This window comes from Dama dama, chromosome 32 (assembly GCF_033118175.1).
Source record: "Dama dama isolate Ldn47 chromosome 32, ASM3311817v1, whole genome shotgun sequence".
Classification (NCBI taxonomy): Eukaryota; Metazoa; Chordata; class Mammalia; order Artiodactyla; family Cervidae; genus Dama; species Dama dama.
Genome location: NC_083712.1, coordinates 42,685,290 through 42,700,251, shown reverse-complemented (window position 1 = coordinate 42,700,251; position 14,962 = coordinate 42,685,290).

Here is a 14,962-nt window from a genome sequence, read left to right as displayed (position 1 = left end):
CGTGGGTTCTCTCTCCCGGGTCCTTCCTCCCAGTGCCGGCCTGGGACTCGCTCAACGCCCAAGGCAACTAAGCGTCCAGCTCATGTGTTTCCTCTCTCAGGGATCACTGTCCACGGCCTGATGTCCAGTGGCCTGAAAAGCAGAGTGTCATACCTTCTGTGTGTGTGTGTGTTCTGTTGTTTCAGGCAGAAGGGTAGCTCTGGTTCCTGTTACTCCATTGTGGGTAGAAATGGAGTAATAGCAGCATGCATTTAAGATGAAAAATTAAAAAAAAACTCTTACACTCTTAAGGTATTTCTCAACTCAGATTCAATGCCAACAATAGGTGTGCTAAAGGTTCCTTATTGTTTCAACATTAGGAGATTGTGAAACGATCCTGAGAGATAGCAAAGGGCCTCTTAGATTCTGGTTGAACAGTAGTGGTTAGAAGCACCCCTGAATTGATTTCTGATAACTTACTTAAAAAAAAAAAAAGTGTACTAATTCTTACAGAACATCCACAATGTGCCCATAACTATGCTCTCGCATTTGGGGAGCACCCAGTCCTACTCTGAAATAACTTGCAGACACCTCTCTGATCATCCAGTTGTCAAGACTCCCTTCCATTGCAGGGGGGTAGGTGTGATCCCTGATCGGGGAACTAAGATCCTGCCCCCAAAAAAGAACTTGCAGCTTCTTGGAGAGACAAGACATAAATTCACACACATACAGTGAAATTGCAGACTAGTACTGTTAATGTTTACGTGACTGATGATGATGACAATAAGTGATAAAACATCTCGTGCCAGAATTTATCTTCCTGGTAATAGACATGACCATAAAACACTTCAACAGGTTAACATTCACGTCTCTACTGGCTTGTTTGGCAAGAATGAAAAGTTTGCATGGTGTGGCGAAGATGGTGGACAGAGTCTCTCCAGGCTTATTTCAGCCTCTTCGAGCAGGGTGCCTACTCCTACTGCAAAAACAGGAAGCCTGAGGATGCCTGTCCCCAGGTTCCCTGGCAGCTTAGGGTCTCGTATTCTTTGGGTTCCGCCTGTAAGATGGCTTCACACAAGAGATGTATGTGAAGCTGAGTAAGTGGGAAGAGAGGCCAGGGCGTTGTCTGGTCTGGATGGTAGCGGTCCTGCTGATCCACGTATCACAGCCCAGGCAGCTTGTCCAGGAAGTAACAATATGGCAAAAGCTTCCAGGGGCCTTCCCTGGTAGCTCAGCTGGTAAAGAATCTGCCTGCCAGGCAGGAGACCCTGATTCGATTCCTGAGTTGGGAAGATCCCCTGGAGAAGGGATAGCCCATTCACTCCAGTATTCTTGGGCTTCCCTGGTGGCTCAGATGGTAAAGAATCTGCCTGCAATGCGTGGGGCCTGGGTTCGATTCCAGGGTTGGGAAGATCTGGAGAAGAGACATGGCCACTCACTCCAGTATTCTTGCCTGGAGAATTCCCATAGAGGAACCAGGTGGGCTACAGTCCTTGGGGTTGCAAAGAGTCACACACGACTGAGCGACCAAGCACAGAACAGCGACAGGTTCCTGAACCCTGGACTGAGGTTAGACTGCCACGGGCTGGAGCGGTGGCTGTTGACTAAGGGGCTGTTCTGTACCCAGGGGGCATTTAGCAGCTGGAGACTTTTAAAAAGTATTGTATTTATTTATTTATTTGGCCGCGTGGGGTCTTAGTCGCAGCAGATGGGATCTTCATTACATCATTCGCGGTCTTTCCTTGCGGTGCAGGGATTCTCTCAACATGGTATACAGGCTCAGTAGTTGCTGCACACAGGTTTAATTGTCCCGCAGCATGCGGGATCCTACCTCCCCGATCAGGGATCGAACTGGTGTCCCCGGCACCACAGGGCAGACTCTCAGCCACTGGAAATCCCCTGGAGATCTTTTTGATGGTCATGACTGAGGATGTGCTCTCACACATCCAGTGGGCAGAAGTCAGGGATGCTGTGAACCCTCCCACAAGGCACAAGAAGGTCCTGCAAAAAAGAATCAACCTTTCCCACATGCCAACAGTGTCTGTCCTGAGCGGGGCTGTTTGGAGACACACACTCCTGATGGCCTGGGCAGGTTCACAGGTGTCCTTGAAGTGAACACAGAAATTTGAACCTCTTGGATTGCACCGTTTTGTGAGTTTCTAGGTTATATGAACAGGGCCTGCTTTGCGAAGAATGCAGGTTCACTTCTAATAAAGCCTCTTAAGAAAAAAGAAACAAACAGAGCTGATAGGTGAACAACAAAAAGTTTGCCAGGTCACTTCTACAGAGTCATCCTGAGCGTCAGTCCTAAAGGTCCTACTTAAAGCCTGCCTTTCTCACCCCTCAGATAATTTTGTAAGCACCTAATTCCTTGGATTAAATTCCTATTCTGCATAAGGTACCCATGGCAGTTTTTAACCTGCCATTGAACTCTGATATACAAGTCACTGCCCAAACTGACCCCTGGGATGATTCCTTTGTTGAAAAACCAAGTCGAAGGTAATTTTGTGCTAACAAACCGTGAGGGGAGCTAAGCCCTTGCCTATTGTTTCTCTCATTTTCTTTTACCCACAGAGACGCCCATGGATCTGTCTGCAGAATACATGTCATGTGCTTGCCCAAGGACTGTAAGATACAACCAAGTGAAGATGTGCAGAAATTAAGAAGAGGGTGGCAGGGGCCTTTCCTGATTTATCAGGATAGAAGTAACCAGCAGGTAACCATTTAAAATAGAAACAAAAAAGAAATCAAGGGTTCGCGATGGGCTGGTGTGGGCATAAAAGTGTAATGGAGGTAAGTGTTTTTAGACCATACCTCCTTTAAAAAATATTTTAAAATAATTTTATTTATTTGTTTTGGCTGTGCTGGGTCTTTGTTGCGGCACGAGGGCTTTCTCTCATTGCAGTGAGCGGGGGCTACTCTTTAGCTGCGGTGTTGGGGCTTCTCTTGCTATGGAGCAGGGGGTCTAGGCCACATGGACTTCAGTAGTTGCAGTTCCTGGGCTCCAGAGCACAGGCTCAATAGTTGTGGCACATGGGCTTATTTGCGTCACAGAATGTGGGATCTTCCCGGACCAGGGATTGAACCCGTGGCTCCTGCAGTGGCAGGTGAATTCTTTACCACTGAGCCACCAGGGAAGCCCAGACCTTACCTCTTACTGTTTCCCAACCGATGTCATTCCCACAAACACAGACAACAGAAAGGATGAACTAAGCATGAGTTGTTGTCTCTTTTCCTCTTTCTTCCCTATCCTTTATCTATTCTTTCCCCCTTTGGTTGTGCCACTGGTGTATGAGATCTTAGTTCTCTGACCAGGAATTGAACTCTTGCCCCTTGCATTGAAAGTGTGGAGTTTTAACTGCTGGACAGGCAGGAAGTCCTTCCTTCTTCCCTATCTGATGGGGGTAACACAGGTGGCTTAATCAAAACCAGGATCATTCTAAATTTCTTTTACTTACCTGAACTAAGTCAGTGGCATTTGGAAATGAAGACACTAGAAACGTCTAGGGGGACAGGAAAAGGGGAAAAGTCGGTGATGATTCCCAGAATTCTGGCTTGGATGATCAGAGTGGTGGAATCACTGACAGAAGGAGAAAGCTTGGTACATAATTTACAGGGCTTGCTGAAAAATGAAAATGCAGGTCCCTAGTTCATCATGCAGGAAGAACTCTTTCCTTTCTTCCATGGTGTCTCTCTCAACCTGTGGTCTTTATTTCCTGCTTACTGTCACAGTCTCTCGGGCACATGGATACACACAGAGGGAGTCAGACTGTACAGATGACAAGGCTAAGAGCAGCCAGGTTACACTCCTGCCAACCAACGACAAGCATCCCTGGAACTCAAGCCAGGCAGCTCCCCTTCCCTTGAGGCCTCAGACCCAGCCCAGCCCCAGGTCACCCGCCTGCATAACAAGAATATGGTTACTTCTGTGCCATGACGCAGTAGGTACCTGGACAGGGGTGGGCAAGAGGCTCACATAGCTGCCAAGGTGCCCCCTGAATGTGTCCAGGTGCTGCCAGCCTGGTGCTGGGATGGCCACTGCTTTGCCCTGATACACACGGCGAGCATGCCCCTTCCCCTGCACACGCGCCCAGGGTCTCCCCACTGGGGACAGGGGTGCAGAGTCACAGGAGACGGAGAGGAGAGGCCCGCGGGGTGAGGGGCCAGGAGTGGGAGGTTGAGAACTGTCCGAGGAACGCAGGGAGGTGGTGTGACGCAGGATGGTGAGTGAACACCAATCCACAGGTTCTGTTGTCTTGTAGGACTTCACCTACGGAACAGAAATTTGAAGATATAAAGTTATTAAGAATTTCAAAGCAGCTAATGCAGAACATTAAATGCTAAGTGCAAGATCCTCTGAGCGTGGGCCCCTGAGTGACTGCCCAGGGGAGGACCTGTTGTTACGGACTGAATGTCTATGTCCCCCCAGAATTCCTGTATTGATGCTCTCTGCCCTCCAATGTGGCTCTATTTGGAAACAGAGCCTTTAGGGGATGGTTAAGGTTAAATGAGGTCATAAGGGTGGGGCCCTAATCTAAGAAGACTGGTGGCCTTATAAGAAGAACACAGGCACACACCGAGGAAAGATCAAGTGAGCACACAGCCAGCCAGGAGAGGACCCGCATGAGAACTAACCACGGAAGCACCCTGAACCCAGACTTCCAGCCGCCAGAACTGCAAGAAAACACATTTCTGTAGGCCAAGCCACCCAATCGGAGGTATTTTGTTATGGCAGGCAGCCCGAGCTGACTAAGGCACTTCTGAAGCCAGACCTGGGAGCAGGTTGTTTGAGAAACATCATAAATTCCATCGTGGGCCTGTTGAGATTTAAGGGACCTAAGTTAGAATCAACTGGCAACTTCTCATATATAGCCTTACAGAGCCATCAGCCAACAGCGAGGCTGAGTGAGGCTAGAAATACCAGTTTGGGAGGCATTAACACATAAACAGCAATTAGATCCACTGATGGCCATGAGCTCACTCAAGCCTGACATTTGGCAAAAGAACAGGGTGAGGTTAGAAACCAAGGTGAGGGTTGCCAATATTTAGGATGTGGCTGGAGATGGGCGCATCGCAGGGAAGACAGCGACAGACAAGGAGAGCTCAGAAAAGAAGGGAGGAAATTCAAGAGGAGACTGGTGTTCCGGATTCCTGGGCTCTTCACCAAGAGATGATGGTTGGGCAGATCTGGGGTGGGACCTGTATGGATGACGCTGATGCCCTGCCAAGTTTGGGAACCATAGAGAGAATGCAAATAACATGACTTGTATTCAGAGCGACCTGGGCTCCAATCCTGACTTTAGCTTTTTGAACTGAAACAAGATACTGAAATCTCTTTGAGCCCCAGGCACCTCTTACAGAAAAAAAAGGGGGGCAGGATGGCCCCACTTTGTGGTACTGATTTGAAGATTGAAGATAAATGTGTGTAAATCACCCTGCACATAGTAAATGTTGAGCAAATAGCAGGCAATGCAGTGAATATAACGGATGTAGACCACGCCCTTAATAAACAGCTTGACCTTGAGGTGCAGGAGAAACGGGTACTAAGGGTCAAAGAGGGACAGTGTTTGGTTTTGTCTCAGTTTTGTAAGATGGTTGACAGTTGCGCCTGTCTATAACTGAGAAGCAAGAGAGGGAGCTGGGGTGTGATAAGCGTGAACATTTCTGAGTTGACAAGAGGAATTGTCTCCAAACCACAGGAGGAATGACCAGCTTCTGAAGGGAGGAGAAACCCCATGGAAAGAATTTACTTGGTACAGAAGCAGGACATCTGGGGGTTTCACTCTGAGTAATTTTAATTTTTTCCATGAAGCGGAAGGCAATATCATATGCCAACAGGGTAGAGTTCTTGAGAAGAGGTATAAGTTGGAAAAGAATGTGAAAAAAGTCTGAGGAATAGGACAGCCAGATGGCAAAAGGTACAAAGAAAGATTAACAGGAAGTGCCAAGGTCTTAGTTAGGTTGTAGACCACCAGTTTTTTTTTTTTTTTCTGTAATACATATGGCTTGATTCAGCTACCCTGTATAGTTGCAATTAATAGATTATAATACTGACACGTGCTGAATGGTTAATCTGTGCCAGGCATCCTACTGAGCATGTGTAATCTTCACAACAACCCTGGATGTACTACCATTCAGTAGCCCCATTTTACAGATGAAGAGCTGAGACTTAGACACTTTTAACTAACTTGCCCTCTGGGTCACTTAGCTACTAAAGCAGGTTCTCAGCTTCAGGTCTGTCTGATCCCAGAGCTTCTGTTCTTAACGGCAGCACATGATGTATTAATTAGAATTAGGTTCTGGCGGTATATACAATGGAAAAATCCAAATAAGCAGATCAAACAGGGTTCAGCTTTGTTTCTTTTTCACATCAAGAAAGTTCAGAGTTAGGCAGTCCTGGGCTGGTTCAGCAATCACCAAACACTCAAGTTCCTTCAATCCTTTTGACCTGTCATCTTTGACATGTGGTTTCCATCCTGAGGGTTGTTTCATGGTCCAAAATGGCTCCTGGAGTTCCAACCCTCGTATCTGCATTCCAGAAAGCAAGAAGGTGCAAGAAGTAAAACAGTACATATCAGGGTCTACCCCTTTTTCTGAGGAGCTTTCCAGCAAATCCTACCTGATAACTTCTGCTTACATCTTGTTGATGGTTTCCCTCAATTCAAGAAAAAACTGGAACATGTCATCTCAAGGGCACATTTTGCTGTGCAGAATATGATTGAGCTTTGTTACCAAGGAAGAAGGAGAAGCAGATATTGCATAAGCATAAAAGTGTTTGCAACAGTAATGATTCCCACACATACTTGAAAATGTAAGGGGAAAGTTGCTTACTCTCCTTTCATCAATACGCCAACTCAGGAGTTCTTGTTAAGTTTTCCAAACCCATGAAGGAGTGGGCATGTTCTCTTGCGTGTGCATGCTAAGTCGCCTCAGTCATGTCCAACTCTTTGTGACCCTAGGGACTGTAGCCCACCAGGCTCCTCTGTCCATGGGATTCTCCAGGCAAGAATACTGGAGTGGGTTGCCATGCCCTCCTCCAGGGGATCTTCCCAACCCAGGGATCAAACCCATCTCTCCTGCATTGCAGGTGGATTATTTACCACTAGCACCACCTGGGAAAATGGGCCTCACAGGAGAGTGCTTCAATAATGTTTTAGCGCAAAGGCTTAATTATTACGTAAGTTAAGGGCCTTTTGGCTCCTAGTAACAGAAAACTAGACTCCAACTGACTTAAGTAATGAAGACCTTAACTGGGTTAGCTGATGAAGTCCAGAGGCAGAGGGGCCCTTGGAGATGTTTCAGGCAGAACGACTCCTGGTGAAAATGCTTCCCGGCCACATGCACAGGAAGGGAATGGGTCTGGCGCCCACGGTTTCTCCCTGAAGCTCAAGGAAGAAGCTTCCCACACATCTTCAGTCCAGATTCTCCTCATGGCTCAACAGCTCACATGGAATAAGATGCCCCCTCTTTTTTTGTTTTTTCTTTTCTTTTTATTCTCCCCTTCCCCCTTTGGTAACCAAAAGTTTGTTCTCTAGGTCTGTGAATCTGTTTCTCTTTTGCAAACAAGTTCATTTGTATAAGCTTCTTTTTTAGATTCCACATACAAGTGATTTCACATAATATTTGTCTTTCTCTGTCTGACTAAGTGACTCTGAATCACTTAGTATGATATACTCTAAGTCCATCCATGTTGTTACAGATGGCGTTACTCTTTCTCACGGCTGAGTTGTATTCTACTGTGTGTACTACATCTTCTTTATCCATTCATATCCTAATGCATACCTAGGTTGCTTTCAGTTCAGTTCAGTCTCTCAGTCATGTCTTACTCTTTGCGACCCCATGAACCGCAGCACGCCAGGCCTCCCTGTCCATCACCAACTCCCGGAGCCCACCCAAACCCATGTCCATCGAGTCGGTGATGCCATCCAACCATCGCATCCTCTGTCGTCCCCTTCTCCTCCTGCCCTCAATCTTTCCCAGCACCAGAGTCTTTTCAAATGAGTCAGCTCTTCGCATCAGGTGGCCAAAGTACTGGAGTTTCAGCTTCAACATGAGACCCTCCAATGAACACCCAGGACTGATCTCCTTTAGGATGGACTGGTTGGATCTCCTTGCAGTCCAAGGGACTCTCAAGAGTGTCAAGAGTCTTCTCCAACACCACAGTTCAAAAGCATCAATTCTTCTGTGCTCAGCTTTCTTTATAGTCCAACTCTCACATCCATACATGACCACTGGAAAAACCATAGCCTTGACTAGATGGACCTTTGTTGGCAAAGTAATGTCTCTGACTCTTTAATAAACTGTCTAGGTTGGTCATAACTTTCCTTCCAAGGAGTAAGCGTCTTTTAATTTCATGGCTGCAATCACCATCTGCAGTGATTTTGAAGCCCCCCAAAATAAAGTCAGGCACTGTTTCCACTGCTTCCCCATCTTTTTCCCATGAAGTGATGGGACCAGATGCCATGATCTTAGTTTTCTGAATGTTGAGCTTTAAGCCAACTTTTTCACTCTCCTCTTTCACTTTCATCAAGAGGCTCTTTAGTTCTTCTTCACTTTCTTCCATAAAGGTGGTGTCATCTGCATATCTGAGGTTATTGATATTTCTCCCGGCAATCTTCATTCCAGCTTGTGCTTCCTCCAGCCCAGCATTTCTCATGATGTACTCTGCATCTAAGTTAAATAAGCAGGGTGGTTGCTTTCACATCTTCGCTATTGTGAATAGTGCTGCTATTAACACTGAGGTTCATGTATCTTTTAAAATTAGAGTTTTATCTGGATATATGCCCAGGGGTGGGATCACTGGATCATATGGTAGTTCTATTTTTAGTTTTTCTGAGGAACCTCCATGCTGTTCTCCATAGTGGCTGCACCAATTTGCATTCCCACCAACAGTGCAGGAGGGGTCCCTTTTCTCCACACCCTCTCCAGCATTTGTTATTTGTAGACATTTGATGATGGTCATTCTGACTAGGGTAAGGTGATACCTCATTGTATTTCTCTAGTATTAGAGATGTTGAGCATCTTTTCACGTGCCTGTTGACCATCTGTATGTCTTCTTTGGAAAAGTGCCTGTTTAGGTCTTCTGCCCATTTTTTGATTGGGCTGTTTTTTCACTATTGAGTTTTATGCACCATTTGTATATTTTGGACATGAAGCCCTTGTCAGCCACATGATCTGCAAATATTTTTTCCCTAGTCTGTAGGTTGTCTTTCCATTTTGTTTAGGGTTTAAGACATCTCTTCTTGAATGGAGCATGAACAAGGTGAGAACACCTTTGCACTGATTGGACTCTGCCTCCCTTAAGTTGAGCTCAGTTCCCCCAACCACACTGCTACCGGGGTGGAGAGGGTGGAGGATACTGGAGCATCAACCAGATCTATACTTTTGGTCTTTTCCAGAACACATAAGTCAGAAGACATTTTTGTATTCAGATCTTAGTATTACAAAATACAAAGTATTACAATATTTTTGACTAATGGTTGAAGACATTGTTGATTGCTTCTAAATGAAACTATCTTGGAAATTGTAAAAATTGAATCTATTAAGTAAAAATGAATAAGTTCAGTAAAATGAAGGATGAGTTTATTAATTAAAATTGAAAGAAATAGAGGGCGGGAATAGAGCTACACAACTTCATAATCATACTGTTATTTTGAATAAGAGCTTCATTTTTCCCATATACTAATATTGACATTTTTCTAAGAAAACTTTATGTGTAGTTAACTTTTACTCTTTATTTTTGAATTCACATCTTACTAGATTTTATGAAATAACATGAAGACTGTGTCTAGAACCCGAGAGTAATGAAAGTTGTGGGTTTTATGGCTTCTGGTTTCTACCACAGAGGGGCTTCTGAGACAGCAAACCCCTCTCTCCATCCCCTCCCTTACTCTCTCTTATGGGGGCAAGAGTGACTTATCTGAATGGTGAATTAGGGAGAAGAGATACAGCCAATCTGGAAAACTATAATTACCACCCCTGTATTATTCAATCTACTTATACTGATTATTATTAATATATTTGGATTTATTTATTTATACACAAGAATGAATCGAGTTTAAAGAAAAATCCTTAAACTTTTTGATCTTTATTGGTTTAAAGATGTGAATCAATTTTTTTTTTTTCTTATTCTAGCTACCCTTGGAATTTTAACTTGCCTACCTCACTTTTGAAAATCTAAAGGTAACTGATATCATTACTTCCAAATAATCTTCTAAGCCCAATAATCCCTTCCAGGTTTACATTGCTAGTGTGTTCTGAACAGTTTGTTCTATCTCAATTTTTAAACTCCACAAATAATACTGTAATAATAGTATTGTTGGGCTATTACTAATCCACTAATCCACTTAATACTAATAATTGTATTAAGTGGTGCTGGTGGTAAAGAACCCACCTACCGACGCAGGAGACATAAGAGATCCCCTGGGTCAGGAAGATGCCCTGAAGGAAGGCATGGCAACCCACCCAGCATTCTTGCCTGGAGAATCCCATGGACGGAGGAGCCTGGTGGGTTATGGTCCACAGGATCTCAAAGAGTCGGACACAACCGAAGAGACTTAGCACGTACAACAACCAATGTTTGGTTAGAATTACCCTCATCTGGAGAAGAGGGAATCTTCCTACAGTGTTGGTGGAAATGTAAATTGGTGCAGCCACTATGGAAAACAGTATCAAAAAACTAAAAGTGGAACTACCATATGACTCAACATTTCCACTCCTGGGTATATATCCAAAGAAAACACAAGCGCTCACTCAAAAAGATACTTGCATCTCAGTGCTTATAGTGGCACTGTCTGCAATAGCCAAGACATAGAAACAACCCACATTTCCAGATGAACGGAGAAAGATGTGGTACATATGTACAACGGAATAGTGCTCAACCATAAAGAAGAATGAAATGATGCCATTTGTAGCAGCATGGATGGACCTAGAGATGATCATACTAAGTGAAGTAAGTCAGACCAAGAGAGACAAATACCATATGATACCACTAACAATATGAATCTAAAATATGACATATGACTTACTTATGAAACAAAAATGAACTTACCTATGAAACAGAAACAAAGTCACAGAAATAGAGAACATACTTGCAGTTGCCAGAGGGGAGGCGGCTTGGGGAGGGGCTGGGAGTTTGGGATTAGCAGACGCAAAGCAGGATATATAGGTGGATAGACAACAAGGTCCTTCCATATAGCACAGGGAGCTATATTTAATATCCTGTGATAAACCATATTGGAAGAGCATATGAAAAAGAATGTATATGTGCAGGTAACTGAATTGCTTTGCTGTACAGTAGAAGTTAACACAACATTGTAAACCAACTATATTTCAGTAAAACTATGACAATCCTAGACAGTGTATTTAAAAAGCAGAGCCATCACTTTGCCGACAAAGGTCCATATAGTCAAGGCTATAGTTTTTCCAGTAGTCATGTACGGATATGAGGGTTGGACCATAAAGAAGGCTGAGTGCTGAAGAATTGATGCTTTTGAATTGTGGTGCTGGAGAAGACTCTTGAGAGTTTCTTGGACAGTAAAGAGATCAAACCAGTCCATCCTAAAGGAAATCAACCCTGAATATTCATTGGAAGGACTGATGCTGAAGCTGAAGCTCCAATCCTTTGACCACCTGATGTGAAGAGCCAGCTCACTGGAAAAGACCCTGATGCTGGAAAAGATTGAAGGCAGGAGGAGAAGGAGGTGACAGAGGATGAGATGGTGGGGTGGCATCACTGATTCAATGGACATGAGTTTTAGCAAACTCAGGGAGATAGTGAAGGACAGGGAAGCCTGGCGTGCTGCAGTCCATGGGGTGGCAGAGAGTCAGACATGACTTAGCAACTGAACAATAATGACAACATAAATGAGAAAGAATTACCCACATCTCATATCTTTCTAGGATCATCTTTGTTCTTTCTGAAGCATATCCTTTGGAAAAATATTTCTTTTTATTTATCCTTCTTGGAAGTTATTGGGATTCCTGCCTACGTGATTACTGTCCTTCACCAGTTATGGAAAATTCTCAGCCATGGTTACCATTAATATTCCCTCTCCCACTTTCTGTTACCTCCTTCTGGAACTCTGCTAGGATGGATGGCTATTTCTTACTTCCAGCATAAATCTTAACCAGGCTTTCATAGTCTATCTTGTTTGTTTCTGGGCTCTGTTCTTTGAAATTTCTCCAGAGTCATCTTCTAGTTCAGTGTTCCAACTCTATTAAGCTGCCTAAATTTTCTGTTTTTACCTAATATTTTATTATGACCATTTCCAAAGAACAGATGTTAAAAGAATTTTACACTAAACTCCCATATACCCTCCGCCTATATTCTACAGTTAACATTGAACTGTCCTTGCTTTATCAAAAATCCATCCCTTTGTGGACCCATTAATCCAACTTTTTCTGTGATATCAAAGTATCCTGCAGCATCCTTGCACTTATTCCCAATTGTCCCATCTAGTGTTTATTTTTGATTCTCATTTTTTCCATTTTAGAAAGTTCACTTGTTCCTTTTCCATATCTCCTTCGTCACTTCTGATGTTCTCCACTCATCATGCCTCTTTCCAATTTTCCTTCTCTTATTTTTTAAACATATTAAACTTTTTTTTTTTTTAACCTTATAATCTACATCTGAGGCTGCTGGACTTAACAATTAAAATTACAGACCACCAAGTTAAATTTGAATTTCAGGTAAATGAAACATTTTTAGTATAACTCAAGTATTGCAGGGAATATGCTTAAATTGTGTTCATGACTTATGTGAAGTTCACATTCAATTGAGTGTGCTGCATTTTGCCTGGCTCCTATCTGCTTCCTATACCTGGAGTCTTTTTAGGATTGGTTTATTTATTTTGCCGTATCTTCTTTCCTTGTGTGCCTTGTCACTTGGGGTTGTTGGCTTATCTTTGTTAAAATTTCTCTGCCAGATTCCTTCCCAGGCCTAGGCCGAGAGAACGTTATATTCGCTTCTGCCAGATGTATGGAGCACTATAGATCTGGCCCACTTTACAATTTTCAGCTGATGGTTTTCTGGCCTGTGCAAAGAGTCACAGTTAGGCCAGGAACCCTCAAAAAGAAGCTAGTGGCCACAAAGCTAGTGTCAATGGAAGCTTTTTCTTTCTTTAAAAAAAAAAAAAAAAAAACAACTTCAGTATAAAGGTAACATGGAACCCTCCTTTGTTGCTATCTGTCTTTTAGGGGTGTATTCTCCTCACTCAAAGGCTTACCTTTGCTGAGTCCTGGGATAGAGGACTCTGCACCCCCACACAGACCCCACACCTAGCACCAGGTACCCTGGGTCCTTAACGCAGCAAATTCGAAGCTCACATCCTTCCTCCTACGAACTTCCGTGCTGGTTTGTTCCTGGCATCAAGGAATTCCCCTTGAATTCTTCAGATGCATTCATTTATTTCAAAGAGAGATTTTCATATTTTGGTTAGCTTCTTAAATGTTTTGCAGAGCCTCTGGCTTACTTTATTGCCGGAAACCTGTGTTCCTTAGTCATCAAAGAATCTTGACTTTAAAAAAGTTAAAGGGTTGCGTAAGGGTAAGGGTTGCTTAAATATGAAGATCTAAACCAGCCCATCCTATCTGCTTGGTTATGAATGAGCGTAAAACAAAAGGAGCAGAATTTCTTTCAGAATTCTATCTATCTTACTTTAAGAAGTGAATCTTTTTCAACGTATACCACATAACATAGAAAGTAGCCACATTAAAAATAAAAACCCAGGAACTTCCCTGGTGGTCCAGGGGTGAAGAATCTGCCTGCCCATGCTGGGGACATGGATTCGATCCCTGGTCTGGAAACTAAGATCCCACGTGGCTCAAGTAAGCCCACAGGTACTGAGGGCATGTTCCCAACTACTGAACCCACATGCTGCAAGTACTGAAGCCCACACACCTAGATGCCATGGCCACACGAGAAGCCACTGTAAAGAGAAGCCTGTGCTCTGCAAGTCGAGAGTCTGCTCGCCACAACCAGAGAAAGCCTGCATGCAGCAACGAAGACCCAGTGCAACCAAAGATAAATAAATCTTCCAAAAAACAAACAAACAAAAAACCCCAAAACCCAGACAAACAACTGGAATGACCCACTTCACCAGTTCAGTGCACATATAATGCCACTTCCCTTGAACATTCAAAGTCATCCAGCATATTGGGCGAAGGACCAGAGACTCTGATGGAGGTCAGAGACCCCATTTCCATTACTGCAGCATCCACTCCCTGCCTGTGTCCTCCAGGTGCAGGCTCTTTATTTCACATCTAAGCACTCAGCCTTAGCTCCTCAGACTCTCCCCCAGGGCCCGGACGACCCGTGAGGGGGCAAGTCCAGCCTTGGCCACGTGACACTGCTCCTGGGCACAGTGCCACCTTGATAGTCCAGCCTGTGTTTGGGTTCAGATTCCCCTTCCTTCAGAATAAGTGACTTCCCAGGGACAATGGGGATCTTATCCTGATGGAGAATTTCAGACAGGCCTGACTCAAGAGAGCCGACATACCCTGACGTGGTACCTCCAGAGGAGAGAGATGTGTGCATGAGGGTCTTGATTCCGTAATACCCTGGATAGGGAGTCTTGGTCTCTATGCAAAATTTCTTCTCCCCTTGGCATTTAGCAAGGAGTAGTGGGAAGGGCAACTTTTGTCAAGTTACTCACAAATGCTCACAAAAAAGCACATATGATTTTCCCTGGTGGTCCAGGGGCTAAGACGTCACACTCCCAATGCAGGGGCCCTTGGACTGATTCCTGCTCAGGGAACTATTAGATCCCACATGCCACAACTAAAGATCCTGCTTGCCACAACTAAAACCCAGCATAGCCAAGTAAATAAGTAAATATTTTTTAAAAAAAGAATGCTCAGGCTATATGCTATCTCAGAGCTGAATGTGTGCATGTGTGTTTACTCTTTGCAACGCCAGGCTCCTCTGTCCGTGGGGTTTCCTGGGCAAGAATAATGAAGAGGGTTGCCGTTTCCTTCTCCAGAG